Genomic DNA, 17,266 nt, shown 5'->3' with positions numbered 1-17,266 from the left:
CCGCAAACCCAAAGATGTGGGAAAAGCGGAGGAAGACGATTAAGAAGGTGGATAAAATCACGTCGTTGTTGTGTTTGAGTCATCAGTCCATAGACTCGTTGATGCAGCTCTCGATGCCACCCATTTCTGTGCTACCCTTTTCATTTCTACGTAAGTATTTCATCCTACATATGCCCTAATATGCTTGTCATATTCATACCTTAGTCTACCCCTACCGTTCTTACCACCTACACTTCCTTCAATAACCAACTGAACAAGTCCTGGGTGTCTTAAGATGTGTCCTATCATTCTATCTCTTCTTCTCGTCAAACTTAGCCAAATCGATCTCCTCTCACCAATTCGATTCAGTATCTCTTCATTCGTGATTCGATCTATCCATCTCACCTTCAGCATTCTTCTGTAACACCACATTTCAAAAGCTTCTATTCTCTTTCTTTCTGGGCTAGCTATCGTCCATGTTTCACTTCCATACAATGCCACCCTCCACATGAAAATCTTCAAAAACATCTTTCTAATTCCGATATCAATGTTTGAAGTGAGCAAATTTCTTTTCTTAAGAAAGCTCTTCCTTGCTTGTGCTAGTCTGCATTTTATGTCCTCCTTACTTCTGCCATCGTTAGTTATTTTACTACCCAAATAACAATATTCATCTACTTCCTTTAAGATTTCATTTCGTAATCTAATATTTCCTACACCACCTGCCTTCATTCGACTGCACTCCATTACTTTTGTTTTGGACTTATTTATTTTCATCTTGTACTCCTTACCCAAGACTTCATCCATACCATTCAGCAACTTCCCGAGATCTTCTGCAGTCTCAGATAAAATAACAATATCATCCGCAAATCTCAAGGTTTTGATTTCCTCTCCTTGGACTGTGATTCCATTTCCAAATTTCTCTTTGATTTCCTTTACTGCCTGTTCTATGAATAAATTGAAAAGGAGAGGGGACAAACTGCAGCCTTGCCTCACTCCTTTCTAGATTGCTGCTTCTTTTTCAAAGCCCTCGATTCTTATCACTGCAGACTGATTTTTATACAGATTGTAGATAATTCTTCGTTCTCGGTATCTGATCCCTATCATCTTCAGAATAATAAATAGCTTGGTCCAATCAACATTATCGAATGCCTTTTCTAGATCTACGAATGCCATGTACGTGGGCTTGTCCTTCTTGGGATTCGATCCTCTAAAATCAGACGTAAAGTCAGGATTGCTTCACGTGTTCCTACATTTCTTCTGAAGCCAAATTCATCTTCTCCCAACACCGCTTCAACTTGTTTTTCCATTCTTCTGTAAATAATAGTGTTAAAATTTTGCAGGCATGGCTAAACTAATGGTGGGTAGTTTTCACACCTGTCAGCACCGGCTTTCTTGGGAATAGGTGTAACAACATTCTGCCGAAAATCGGATGGGACTTCTCCTGTCTCACACATCTTGCACACTAAATGAAATAATATTGCCATGCTGCTTTCTCCTAAGGCAGTCAGTAATTCAGAGGGAATGTCATCAATTCCAGGTGCCTTGTTCCTATTGAGGTCACACACAGCTCTGTCAAACTCTGACCTAAAAATTGGGTCTCCCATTTCATCAGCATCAACAGCCTCTTCAAGTTCCAGAACCAAATTATCTACATCTTTACCTTGATACAACTGTTGGATATGCTCCTGCCGTCTTTCTGCTTTGTCCTCTTTCCCTAGAAGTGGCTTTCCACCTGAGCTCTTAATATTCATACACCTAGATTTCCTTTCTCCAATGGTTTCCTTGATTTTCCTGTATGCAGCATCTACCTTTCCTACAACCATACAACCTTCGACATCCTTGCACTTCTCCTTCAGCCATTCTTCCTTAGCTACCTTGCACTTTCTATCCACTTGATTCTTTAATCGCCTGTATTTTTTTCTGCCCTCTTAATTTCTAGCATTCTTGTATCTCCTGAGTTATCCACTGATTCTTAGTTGATCTTTTCTTCCTTCCTAACATTTCTTCAGCAGCCCTACTGACTTCATTTTTCATGACAATCCACTCTTCCCCTCTTGTGTTTCCTTCAGCCTTTTAATTTAGCCCTTGTGCAACATGTGCCTTGAAACAATCGCTCACAATCTTTTCTTTCAACTTGTCTAGATCCCATGTTTGTGCATTCTTTCCTTTCTTCAATTTCTTCAACTTCAGATGGCATTTCATGACCAACAAGTTGTGGTCAGAGTCCACGTCTGCTCCTGGGAAAGTTTTGCAATCCAATACCTGGTTTCTGAATCTCTGACTAATCATAATGAAGTCTATTTGATACCTTCCAGTGTCTCCAGGTGTCGTCCACGTATACAGCCGTCGTTTGTGGTGTTTGAACCAAGTATTGGCAAGGACTAAATTATGATCAGTGCAGAATTCAACCAGCCGACTTCCTCTTTCGTTCCTTTGTCCCAATCCGAATTCTCCTACTGTATTACCTTCTCCTCCTTGGCCTACCACTGCATTCCAGTCTCCCATCACAATTAGATTCTCGTCACCTTTTACATATTGTATTAAATCTTCTATCTCCTCATATATATTATTTCGATTTCATCATCCGCTGAACTAGTAGGCATATAGACCTGCACTATTGTGGTGGGCATTGGAATGGTGTCTATCTTGACGACAATAATTATTTCACTATGCTGGTCGTAGTAGCTTACCCGCTGCCCTCTTTTCTTATTCATTATTAAACCAACTCCTGCATTTCCCCTGTTTGATTTTGTGTTGATAATTCGGTAGTCGCCTGACCAAAAATCTTGTTCTTCCTTCCAACGTACTTCACTTATACCAACTACATCTAACTTTAACCTATCCATCTCCCTTTTCAGATTCTCTAACCTACCACAACGATTCAAACTTCTAACATTCCACGCTCCGACTCGCAGAATGTCAGTATCCGGAGATCCGAATGGGGGGACTAGTTTACCTCCGGAATATTTTACCTGGGAGGAAGCCATCATCAGTACATCATTCATACAGAGAGAGCTGCATGTGCTCGGGAGGTAGTTACGGCTGTAGTTTACCGTTTCTTTCAGCCGTGTAGCAGTATCAACACAGCTAAGCCATGTTGAGTATTATTACAAGGCCGTACCAGTCAATCATCTAGACTGCCGCCCTTGCAACTACCGAAATGCTGCTACCCCCCTTTCGATGAACCATTCGTTAGTCTGGTCTCTCAACAGATACCCATCCGATATGGTTGCACCTGCGGCTCGGCTATCTGCATCATTGAGACAAGCAAGCCTCCCCACCGCGGCAAGGTCACATGGTTCGCCGAGGAGGAAAACCCCGTCATGCCCTTTAAAACTTCAACACTATTTCTGTGGCTTAGTTCTAAATGGCCCAATGTGATTTTTTTATCGACATTGAGATATTAATTGATACAAACGCGTTTTATCCTGGCTTGCAACATGTTAAAAGGGCCAATGTCTCTGTTAAGTACTAAACGAACCGTTAACGTTTAATTAAATAAGCACTTGCCAATAATGTTAGATTACCAATAAAGATTAGAGACTGGGACATTTTTAAAGAATACGATAGAAAATATTAGCGTTTAATAAGGTGACTTCCACAAAGAAAGTATAAAGTTATTTAAAGTCAGTTGTTGAAAACATAATTGGAAAACTATAAGCAAAACTTCAAATGCTCATAGTTCAAAAACAAATTTTTTGACATTGGCCCTTTTAGAACCAAGCCACAGATTTTGCAAATGATTAAAACCGTGTCGAGAAAATAAGGTGAAATTCTTTACGTTTCGCAGAGAACTTTGCTCTGCGTCCTCAGGAGATAATCTCGAATGCCCATGAGAAAGGTTTCTTGAGCAATGAGGTTTGAATTGAGACGTTATAATAGGACTACCTACGTCAGTTCTTAATGGCTGGCAACCAGGTATTACTTAATTGATAGCCAGTGTTCCTGTTGAAATTGTTAGGATTTCTACGTATTTCCACAGCTTCTCGTATAATCCTGGACCTTTACGGTCTAGTGTGGGTAAGAGCTCGAGCATCTTGGAACATGGCATCATGACCCAGCTATTGCTGATTTGTCCGGCCGGTTGAGACGAGTATTACGTTCATGTTCCTTGATACGAGTATCAACGGACCGGCATGTTTGGCCAGTGTATACCTTAACGCAAGTACAGGGAAATTCGTATACCCCAGGATGTACAAGTGGGAACAATTTGTCCTTAGTTTTACTGTGACTGTGAGCAATGTTAATGACGGTACCAAACACGGTTTTTATATTGTGTTTGCAGAGGACCTTGGCAATTCGGTCTGTGGTGATGTGAATGTAAGGCGGGTAGGCAGTTCCCTTCACTTCTTACTTCTGTGAGCTCTGCATGGTCGTTTCTCTGGGATGCAGGGCTCTATGAATCTGCAAATCTCTGTGACCATTACCCTTGGACGTGACCTTGAGTGTGTCCATCTCCACCTGGATATTTGATGGCTCACAAATTCGTCTCGCCCTCTTGGTGAGTGTCTTGAGAATGCCTTTTATTTGCTGGATGGTGATGAGAATCTGCATGCAGATAGCGATTTGTGTGCGTGGGCTTACGATGGATGGTATGTCCTAAGGAGCCGTCCGGTCTCTTTCTTACAAGAACATCCAAGAAAGAAAAGCATCCGTCTAACTGCATCTCCATAGTGAATTTAATTGAAGGATGTTGCAGATTCAGGTGGTTTAGATATAGACCGTCTGTCCAGACCACAAATTTGTCATCAACATGCCTCCACCATATCATAAGTTTGATGGGCTCCGAACCAATAGCTTCCTCCTCAAAATGCTCCATAAAGAAATTGGCCACTACGGGCGAAAGTGGACTTCCCATGGCCACTCATTCCGTCTGTTCGTAAAAATTCCCACCCGACAAGAAATAGCTGGAAGTCATGCAGTGGTAAAATAGCTTAGTAATGTCCTCAGGGAACAGGTGTTTACTGAGATACATGACCGATTCAATCGGCACTTTAGTCAACAAGGATTCCACATCTACTCACCAAAAGTGCATTAGGTTGAAGTGTTACGGTTGACAGCTTTTTGACGAAATACCGAGAGTCTCTGGCGTTTGATTCAGTACGTCCTATGTGTGGCTGAAGCAATTTGCTTAGGTATTTAGCCAGAGCATACGTACGAGAACCTATCTCACTAACAATAGGTCTGAGGGGAACATCATTTATATGGATCTTAGGGAGTCAATATAATCTAGGTGGCACTGCGTTCCCCGGGGACAGATGTTTAGCCTCCTCTTTTGGAACTGAAGACTGTCTTCAGAGCTTCACGGTGGCGTTGGACACACGAATGATGGAGTCACGTTAGCTCAATCTGTAAACAGGCTCTGACAATATAGCCGAGATCTGATTCTTGTATTCGTCAGTGTCTATAACCACTGTCGCATTACCCTTATCAGCTGAGAGAATGGTCAGTTCAGAATCATCGCTAAGTTCCTTCTGAGCTCTCCTCTCGCCTCTGTTAAATTGGACGCAGGTACAATAGCGGACCTTATTAGTCTCACGCATTTATGTCTTAACTCCTCAACCTCATCCGTAGGTAGTTTGTGGACGGCTGCTTCAACGGAAGTAATTAATTCCTCAGTGGGAATTTTAGAGGGAGCGACAGCGAAATTAAGACCCCCCCCTGCTAGCTAGAACTCCCGTTTGGTTCTGGTCCAAGGATTTCTGGCAAAGTGTGACGACAGTTTTACTAGCATCCGGGTTCGTACGAGAGACCGCCTGTTTCTGAGCTGGTCGGAAGATCTTAAATTTCTGTCTGAATGACACCTGGTTGAATTTACATTCAGCCTGTATAACAGTAATGCGATCGAAGACAACTACAATTCCTGCGAGAGAGTGTTGCTTAATAGCAGTCGTAAACGAAACAACTCTTGGGAGACTGAGTTCAGTTCCTTACGAGTGTAATGCACTCTTTCGATCACAAGAGCCTTGCTAGCTCGTTGATACATTCTCATGGCCTTCGGAGTATTTAACGTGTGCTTAAGCTTCACACAGTTGGGAATGATGTTATGGTCCCTGCATCTCAGCAAAAAGCAGAAATAGGAAAGAAGAATATACTTCTTCCTCCTTAGTTGCTGAATTTTGAAACCTTCTTAAAATTATCCTCCCCATAGGGGTTTTCAATGCGCCGGGTCCTGAAAGCATCAATGGCAACATTAAATTAAGATAATTAACGAATATAGAAACAAATAATATTCAGAAAACAAGATAGTAGGATGTTTAAGGCGATGTTCCGAATGATAATAATCAACTAACTCAGCATACCGTTTGGGTTCCGTATGCTTTCAATTAATACTTGCTTCCCAACAACTCGCCATTATTGCTGGAAACGTGGCTACGTTTCACATTCTCGAGTGGAAGTAGTGTCGGAATATCTAAGCTGTCATAGAGCAATTAAATCGCTACTATAATGCTACATGTAGATATAATAGTACAGTATGTACTTGTTATGTTTCCCCAGAATGACAGTCACCTTTGCAGTAAAAACTTCTGAGAAGATTTTAATTCATTCTTGAACATTTTTAGACGTCTAATTTAAGAACTCATTCCTTAATAATCTGCCAGGGGCTGAAATTTGATTAACAAGGCCTCTTCATCCCAAAACTTCATTTCCGTCCCAACAATATTCAGTAAAATCCCAAGAGAGGGAATACAGAGAAAGTCATGTTTATTTTCCTGATTACCCCTGTTTCTTGAGTTGTTTAGCATGACTAATCTATATTAACACGATTTTATCTCGAGTCCCACGCTGTATAACAAATTTTCTTCCACTCCGCAGTGCTTAACAGTCAGCCACTGTTTCAATTATAACTTTTGTTCCATTTCTGTTGCTCCTTGCGGAGTATTGATTCAGTCAGAAGTGAAGCCCTATGCAGTCGTTCTTTATAAATGTACACAAAATGAGATTTATTTATTTTTGAACACAAGAGTCATTACTCAAATCATTCTAAATGGGATAAATAACCTGCAAATTCCTTTCGCATAAAAAGTAATAAATGTGCCTAAATTCTAAAGTGATCATCTGCGTTGAGAGTGTGTAATCAGTTCTAGGATATCGTGTCTCTTTAGGCTATATTGTAACACAATAATACACAAAAAGAGATAAAATTATTAATAAATGATTAACTCGTTTTTCATAAATGTACTGTGCTCGAGTAACAGGAGAGATACACATGTGCCCTGTATCAGTATATTAATTATCTTGAATTCAAATCATTCCAGTATCATTCCTTTGTAAGTGATTATAAATTACAGAACAAACAGTATTTGGTGTACATAAATGCCAAAATTACTTTGTGTTTCTGTTCATTTACTGTTTAATAACAAAAACAGGCCTTACTTTCTTGTTTCCACTTTGTTATGTCAACTTGATGGGTTATTTCTGTCAGAGGAGAAGATTATTCAGCTCAGTTTTGACAAGGTTGAAGTCAACTAACGATTTTCAGTTCAGTATACCGCAGAGTGCAAATCAAGTGGAGTTGTGATGGAATATCTTCAAATGCGTATCGTGACCGCGAAAAAGAAAATTTAACCCATCTTGAATAACTTCTGTAGGTGAACATATCCAGGTGAGGTCTCTCACTAGCTTGATGCAACTTTAAATTTGCTTTAATGTAACATTGGAAATGCTACTTACAATAGTGTTGCTCTGAAGCGTCGAATTGTCGAAGATCCAGTCTAGAGAATTATATTTGATAGCACCAGTTAGGCTATCAAGAGTCATTTAATGGTGTTTGAAAGACGAAAGGAGAAACCAGGCCAACACTACAACATCGCGATAAAGTCTAAGGACACTGTAAACTTGAAACACTGATTAAAAATATAGTGAAAAAGTACTTCAAACTGAAAACTTGCCAGCCAATATCAAATCTGATATTATGTTCGCAGAGGAAGAAATTAGAAAGCTACCAGTTCATGAGAGGTAGTCATTTAGAGCTTCAGAGACTATCCGCTAGATGGGAAAATGTCTCCTGGTTTGCTTTCTATAGCCAATCCTATCAATTTAATTTCCAGCTTGTGAATGTGGAAGAGTGTTCTCGCAGATGAATATTACTTATGACTCCACTTTGTTAACATCCAAAATCTCAGCGTTTTTGTTTATTAGGATTGTTGGTCCTCCTTTAAAAAGATTTGATGCTTAAATGTACACGGATTCCTAGCTGTCTCAAGGACATTATGCAGCAACTGACACAAACAGCAAGAGGTGCAGCCGAGAAGATAAAATTAGGAACATGGAACTAGTGCGTAAGCTTATTTTTCTGTTAAGAGGTACGTGTCCAGGGATTTGTATATATATTTTATGTACCAGAACAGACCAGGCCTATATTATATACTATAATTCACTTTTTTACAGTGTAATCAAATGCCTATGGGTGCACTCTTTACGTTAGAAATTAGTGTGAATTTAGAGCTCCTTTACATATTTTGCTAAAAATTAAGCACTGCATACATACCTACATATATACATGGACTCTGTGCCCAAAAACTCCATGCACCCTTTGCCGTTCGTTCCAAAGAACCAGCTGTGTACCTACTAGCGTATAAGACCTCCTTTTACTACTATTGCACATTTGATTGACTGATCAGTGATTTCTGGGCAGCACGACCCTAAAAATCGAGTTTTTTCACCTCTATTGGGGCGTGGAAGAGTTTCCACTAAGTTATCATACATTGAAGATGAAATGTGTTGTTGTCATTCTTCATAAATCATGGTGTATAGTTGTTGCCGGCTATTTGGACGAACTGATCTGGCCCACTAGTTCATTCCAAGGATGTTCAATGGGCACAGGTCGGGGCTTAAAGAAGGCCAACCCAGCATATCCACCCGATTTTCTTCCAACCACGATTCGATAGTCCTTGCATTTTGGACAGGCGCATTATCCTACCGAAACGTAAGAGGTCGATTTTAAACTGTCGCCGCAGTTTCGGAAACATGCTATTGTTTAAAATGTATTCATAAACACCTCCGTCGGTCTTTCCATCGGCCAGAACTAATAGTACGAACCCTAACCAGGAAAAATAGCTCAAAACAATCGCACCACCTCCACCGAATTCCCTGTCACTACAACACACTCGCGCTTAAGTGCGGCCAGTGTCCAGTATTCGGGAGATAGTAGGTTCGAACCCAAATGTCGGCAGCCCTGAAGATGGTTTTCCGTGGTTTCCCATTTTCACATCAGGCAAATGCTGGGGCTGTAGCTTAATCAGGGCCACGGCCGCTTCCTTCCCACTCATAGCCCTTTCCTCTCCCATCGTCGCCATAAGACCTATCTGTGTCGCTGCGATGTAAAGCAACTAGCAAGAAAAAACACACTCGGGTAAATACTGATCGCCTGGTATCCGCTATTACCACACACACCCATCTGAGTGCTGCATCATATACCGTGACTCATCACTCTATGAAACCTACCACAGCTTCACACACCAATGATCAATGACCACTCAGAGCGACGTCGCAAATTTGATTGTGTAATAAGTGATTTCTGGGCAAAAGCACGACCCTGAAAACCGAGTTTTGTCACCTCTCAACGGATCGCTGTCTCACTGACATTTGACCCTGACCTGAAACGAAAGTACTCTCCAACAGTTGACAAGGCTGTCTGACGATACGGTCGCACAGGACGCTTTAGAGTTCGGTGGCACCTATCAGCTAATCTCTTAGATGTACCGGACCGATGATGGGGTTCACTGCTTCCCTGACGTTTTCACTTACCAATAACATCGCTAATGATGGACCTGGGAATATGTAAGTTTCGCGAAATCTCTCTGATGAAATGTCCAAACTTGAGGGCACATATAATCAGGTCCATTTCGAACTCGCTCACTTGACTCGTTCTGACTGAGAATACGTCTATGATATAGCAAGTCACAATTTTCATATGTACTGGGAGGTCCTGGTACCCCTGAGGGGTTACAACCCTTCGACTTATTAGAAGCCTTGAGTGCTTTTTATTAGCATTTTCAAACTATGCTAAGTTTGTGGACTGTAGTTTAAAAATCAAACCGGCCATAGTATGGCCTGCAACCCCTAGAGTGATGGTCTAGGAGGTTACATCCTTAGGCCTCCGGTATCTCAGGCCTACGGTTTAATGACGCATTGTGTCTGCAGTTATATACCCTCGAATGCATAGCCGGACATCTCACAGAGCACGTTCAATGGGGTGTCCGGAGACTTTTGGCTGTGTAGTGCATTTACTATGAACTGTAAAGCTTTTCGACACTCAATCTAGAAGTGACGTTGCATACTGTACATTTTACTTTCATGAGCTATATGAATGGTTGGAAAGTTCTTCGGTACAGTGTCGAAAGAATGACATAATTAGAAAAGATATAATAGGCCAACTCGAGCTCAAAATGTAAAGGTAGTATGCAAATTATGGCTCAAGTAAATTGCTGTTTGTTCGTTGTGGGTGGTATGAAGTTTTTGTTCTGTTTACATGAGATCTGCACAGTTTACACTATACTGTTCTGCAGTGGTGCCCGGTGGCATCTGAAGCTGGGAGTTGCACCAAAATTTTTCACGTCACTTTTTTATTTGAGAAGGCTACAGAAATAACAGCAAACTCTATTATCGTTAAATAACGAACAACATTCCTCTTAAAACTGAAATATATCCGGCAATCAAAGCATAGGAAATAAGAGACTAATTTTATTATAATATATTACTTCAGTTACTCTTACCTCACTTGACATCTAAAACGTTCCTTCCTGTTTTTCTTTGATACAAACAGTTGGTAATATTGTGGGTGGACCGGTATGGCGTACCATAGAGGCACGGAAAAGAAATTACCGTTGCGAGGAGAGAGAACGGAAGAATGAAGTAATCTCCGTAGAGTGGTGCAATAGTTTCTCGATAGCGGGCTTGCTGGTCTCGTGCAACACCCCAGGAGGAGTAACGGCGAGCGTGCCAATACATGCTACGTACAGGTTTAGTCTCGTCCCTGCTGAAGCTACATTGCACCGCGCTGTCCGCTTGGGAGTTGCCCTAGGAAAGCAAACCACCTCAGTTTGATTCAAAGCCGGCCGCGTGTATTGGTCCTTTACGTAGCATTAGTACGTCGAACGACCAATGACGGTTGATTTTAAAATTCCTCAGAATATATCGTCGCTGGAAAGGTAAAAGGTTGTATTCTACAAAGCTCTTCCTATCAGTTATTCTCCTTAAGACTGGTCACGCCTCCCAGCCACGTATGGATATGCAGTCCATCAGAACAATGTCCGTTGTGTTCATTTTCCTATGTCCTTGTGTAAAGGAAAATGAACCTTACAGTACCATACTGTAGGAATGTACGTTTGCATTACGTATTTACGCACTCCTAGTGTACAATGCATGTAAGGTTCATTTTCGTTTAATAGTCGACATAGGAAAACGAACACAACGGACATTGTTCTGATGGACTGCGTATCCATATGTGGCTGGGAGGCGTGACCAGTCTTAAGGAGAATAATTGGTAGGAAGAGCTTTGTGGAATACAACCTTTTACCTTTCCAGCGAAGATATGTTACGTTTATTAAACTAGAAAATTAGAAGAAAAGACGACAAATGAAGTGTAAAATTATTGGTAGTTGTGCAACACAACAGCAATACCGGACACCGCCCCTTGTGTACTGCTCTATTCTGAAAGATTTCCGATAGGTGCAGTCATCGCTCGTCAACCTCATTCTATAGTCCAATACGGGTTCCTTGAGCTCATTGCAGTCCACGATAGATATTTCCCACCACACCCAAAAGTGTGGCGTCTTCTACGACCTGCTGAACGAGTGTCAATATTTTAGGTTAAGGTGCCAGTTTCTCTCCTTTCAAGAATGCAGACAGGAGGTAAACAATATCAGAATGACTGACAAACGACTATTAATTCATAGCGAAACGTAAGTCTACTTAAAAGTGCCTTTTTACGACAGAGGTCCAGTAAGATAAACATTACATTTTGTATACATTTAATAGTACCGACACCTGAAAGAAAGTTATTACCAGCATTCATAGGATTTTATAAGAACACATACATTTGCCATTTTTGACCGAGTAGGTCCAATCTCGCTTCGCTGAAGTGGATGGTGTCACCTCCAATTTAAACGTAGGAAGAGAAAGAAGAAAATCTGTATTGCTATAACACTTTGGGATAAAAATATACCTCAAAGTAAACTTACCTCAATCTTCTTTCATGAATCAGCGCAGTATAACAAATAACATTCTTTGCACTATAATCTGCTTAATAATTTGCTTCCGAATTTTGAGTTCACAAAATATTTCAGTAAGTTTACGTCCACCTCCATGGCTAAATGGTTAGCGTGCGGGCCTTTGGTTCAGAGGGTCCCGGGTTCGATTCCCGGCTGGGTCGGGGAATTTAACCTTCATTGGTTAATTCCAATGGCTCGGGGTCTGGGTGAGTGTGCCGTGTTCAACATTAGAATTCATCATAGTTAGGGCTTCATCCGCATAGACGCGCAGGTTGCCTATACGGCGTCAACTCAAAAGACATCTTCGCAGGCCACACGCCATTACTATAGAAAGTTTACTACAACATACCAGCAGAAAACTTAGGCAAAGGGAACCTCAAAATTAATGCAAGGAAAATAAAAATCCATGGCAATGGCCCTATTAAAATTGAACATACTAAACAGTTTTGCTACCTAGGAACCCTAATCACGAGTTATAATCGGAGCAGATCAGAAGTCATATAAAGGATAGCAATAGCAAAGAGAGCTTTCCAAGATAAAAATCATCTGCTGGCCAAAGAACATATAGATATTCAAACTCGGAACGTTTACATAGAGCTTGCTTCTGAACGGTTGCGAAAGCTGGACGTTAGCAGAACAGGAAAAGAAAAGACTAGGGTCAGATGAAATGTGGATCCGGAGGAGAATGCAGAGGACAAATTGAACTGAAATGAAGAGCAATACCTAAGTTCTTAGAGATATAGGAGAAAATCGGAGTCTGGCAACTGAAATTGAAAAACGGAACACAACATTTATTGGTCACAATTGCGGCATGGAGAAATGCTTTATAACATCACTGAAGGAAGAATTTCAGGGAAAAGAGAAAGAGGACAACCCAGAGTGTATTTTTTTCAAGAACCTGCTTCAGGGAATGAATTGCAAGACCTACGCCGAGCTGAAAAGACTGACTCAATATAGACATCTATGGCTGCGGCGGCAAGGCTTAGCCTTAAGAATATGATGATGAAGTTTACAATAATTGACTAGAATTAAAAATGGAATCTATCACTTAGGAAAATGTGTTTGGAGTAAATGAGCTGTGGTGTTAGGATTCATCTAAGTTAAGTGAATAGGCGGCTAAAATTCACCAATATCCTCCAGTGCCCTCTACAAATTTGAGGGTCTTGTAGAACATCTACATTGAAATTGCCCTCTGAGACGCTGTTTTAAACAAAGGCACATAAGTGAATTATGAAACACTTTTATATGAGGAAGACATGGCAACAAGTTGATAAATTGATCACCAAGCTCGATAGCTGCAGTCACTTAAGTCAGGCCAGTATCCAGTATTTGAGAGAGAGTAGGTTCGAAACTCCCTGTCGGCAGCCCTGAAGATGGTTTTCAATGGTTTCCCATTTTCACACCAGGCAAATGCTGGACTATACCTTAATTTCAACCACTGCCACTTCCTTCCAACTCCTAGCCCCTTCCTGTCCCATCGTTGCCATAAGACCTATCCGTGCCGGTGCGAACTAAAGCAACTTGTAAAAAAAATGATAAATTGATCAGAATATACAGGTCAGTCTAAAACGAAGATGACCAGTCGTTACACACAATGGGAGACCTAATCACTCCCCGATTTACTAGAACAATAGACGGACATGCTGAGTCCACTGGAATGTGAGTGGCATAATCACAGTGGCGTCTAGTAAGCCATTGTCTTTGAAACCAACAATTATTTGTCTCGGGGAATTGAAAGGAGTCGTGAAACAACTACGATAAAAGATAAGTAACATTTTAAGGACCATCCAGCAGTCATATTTCATAGCTTTAAAATCTAAATAAATACCGTTTGTCAATTTCTTACAAGTAGAATAAAATGCATACTTTAGATTTATTTCAAGTTTGTATTGCGTATTTTACAGTGTAAGGATTTGTAATTTGCTCACGGATAGATAGAAATACTGATTACTAAAAGTAATACTTACATAGGAATATAGTTTCAGCACTAGAAGTTATCTCTCGCTCTGAGATGGCATAAAACTCCACGTAATGGGGACCACATATACAGATAAACACTATATTATGAAACAAATGCCGAGATAAAGTAACAGAATTTGATCGCACATAGAGATAAAGAGGAGTACGGAAAAACTTCGGTTTTCTTCCGGGTTCTAGGTTACTCAGAGGATATCGATGGCTTACTTCTAAAACCTCGTATCTTCCAATGCACTTCCTATTCATTTTCTTCCTTAAGACTGGTCACGCCTCCCAGCCACATATGGATGTACAGTCCATCAGAACAATTTTCGTTGTGTTCATTTTCCTATGATAATCCGTAAAAGAAAATGAACTTTAAATACGTTAAATGTAGGAGTGCTTTAATTTGCCACGAAAGCAACATCCCTACAATACTGCATGGTAAGTTCCATTTTCCTTTACACGTCTGCACAGGAAAATGAACACTACACAAAAGGTTCTGATGGATTGCATATAAATATGTGGCTGGGAGGCGCGACCAGTGTTAAGGAATATAATGGGTAGGAAGAACATTGTGATATACGAGGTTTTAGAAGTAAGTCGACGATATGCAGTAAAATAAACTGATTTCCGAAAGATAGTAGACAAGGGAATAAGGACAATGTTATGAGGGCAACTTAAGTTACTTAAAGAACGTCAAATATCTGGCCATTCTCACTTCATACTTCTCCTTCCCCACCTTCTTCTCCTTCCGCAGCTTTTATCACAACTTGGTGGGGTTAGTGGGTGGGAGCTGCCGCGCATATATATGGATTTGGGCCCGTTTAACGGCTGAGTGGCCTTTCTTTTCCTTTGATTGCTACTTGATTAACGTCGCACCAGCACATCGAAGGTTTCTCGGCTACGGAAGGATGGAAAAGGGCTCCAGGATTGATAAGGTACCGACCATGGCCTTAATTGAGGTACAGCTCCAGCATTTACCCGGTGTAAATGGGAAAACACGAAAACCACCTTCAGGGCTGCCGATGGTGGAATTCTAACCCTGGTTAAAGCGTGCGCAGTAGGGCTGTTTATATGTGGTAAAAGTATCGTGTTTCTATGTTCAGTAATTTCAGAGAAAATGTGCACCGAATTTGAAAAGTGTTAACTTTGGAGAATCAGAGTTTAAAGAACAACATTAAATTCTAGTGCATTCCTGCTCCATATGAGGGTTTACCTGGATCCTCGTCCATGTAATCGGCTAGTTTTCTCTTTATACAGATAAGAGTTTCATATTAATAGCGTCATATAAAATTCATGTTGTTCCACTTTTATAAATAATTTTTCTATGTCTTATCAAGATCATCTAGTTTCTTTGCCGCAGAAGATGCTAGTTTGTCACGTTGATCTTCACCAATTGCCACACTTGTATTTTTCCATGAAAAAGTGAGACTTTCAGCACTATTAATTAATTTAGGCTTAGCTCTTCCAAATTTTGTATGTTTTAAAAATATTTTACAAGTATTTCTTCCCATATTCATGTGATAAATTACGTGATATCTAAGAACACAGCACCAAATCAAATGTGTAAACAAAAAATTGAACTGCTATATTCTTCCCTCCCAAATCAAACAGGTTATTCACCAGACTCCACACATACATCTATACAGTATAAACAGGCTGACTAGCCCATAAAATCTCCCCATCTACACTGTGATTCTTGCAGGAGCGACAAATTTAAAATTAGAATTGCATACCTTATCTCTGTCATACTCATTCTTAACCACGTCTATTCACCAGTTGCAACGCTCGTATCAGAAATATTCAAATACAATGAAAATACATTGCAAGTAGGCTAGAATATAAGTGAAATTAATTGTGGCGAATCATTACTCTATTAATTATTTATAATAACACTTCATATGTTTAGTTCGACCCAACAATGCGAGTGATAGCAGTTTTTGTCGATAGGATCTCTATAGAGAGGTCCTGCGTCTTTAGTTGATGAGAAATTCAGAAATGAGTTAGTGTACATTAAGAATATTCTTCGAATTCTTCTTCATCCTCCACCGCATTTCCCACATCTGTGGGGTCGCGGGTGCGGACTGGGTCGCACATGTGGATTTGGTGCTATTTTAAGGCCGGATGCCCTTCCTGACGTCAACCCTACATTGAGGGGTGTAATTACTATTGCGTGGTTCTGTGGTGGTTGGTAGTGTAGTGTGTTGTCTGAATATGAATAGGAAAGTGCTGAAAAAAACACAAACTCACAGTCCCCCGGCAGAAGAATTAATCAGATGCGATTAAAATCTCCGAACCGGCCGGGAATCGAATCCGGGACCCTCTGGACCAAACAACAGCACGCTAACCATTTAGCCATGGAGCCAGACATTCTTTGAATTATTATTATTATTTTCCATTGTTTCCCATTTTCATACCTTAATTAAGGCCATGGCCACTTCCTTCCCACACCTAGCCCTTTTCTATCCCTTCGTCACCTTAAGACCTATCTCTATCGTTGAGATGTAAAGCAAATTGTAAAAAAGGTATCATGCTGTGAAACGTACGCAAATGCATATCTAAAGTCTCCCTGAATAAATTGGGGAAAAGGTCGCGAATACGGATAAGAAGAGTGCGAGGTACTCCTATCAGTACATTTACGAGAAGGTTAGAGAGTCCCTTTCCTATATTGGAGGCGATCAGTCGTCAAGTGGAACATTAAACAGATAGCACCATTATTATCAATATTATTATCATTGTTAATGGTTTTACGTCCCAGTCGGGGCGCCGAGATACCAGAAATTTCTCCCGCAGAAGCTCTTTTACATGACTGTAAATCTACTGGCACGAAAATAACGCATTTGAGCACATTCAAGTGCCACCGAAATGACCCGGAAACGAACCAGCCAACTCAAGCTGAGAATGCCAGCGCTCTGCCGTCTGAGTTACTAAGCCTGTCTACTACTATAATAATAATAATAATAATAATAATAATAATAATAATAATAATAATAATAATAATAATAATAATAATAATAATAAAGTTATTATTATTATAAATAATAAATTATAAATAATAAAATTATTATTATTATTATTATTATTATTATTATTATTATTATTATTATTATTAT

The sequence above is a fragment of the Anabrus simplex genome, chromosome 2 (genome assembly GCF_040414725.1).
Source record: "Anabrus simplex isolate iqAnaSimp1 chromosome 2, ASM4041472v1, whole genome shotgun sequence".
Taxonomy (NCBI): Eukaryota; Metazoa; Arthropoda; class Insecta; order Orthoptera; family Tettigoniidae; genus Anabrus; species Anabrus simplex.
The sequence above is the reverse complement of the archived record's forward strand: the minus strand, read 5'-3'. Positions refer to the sequence as shown.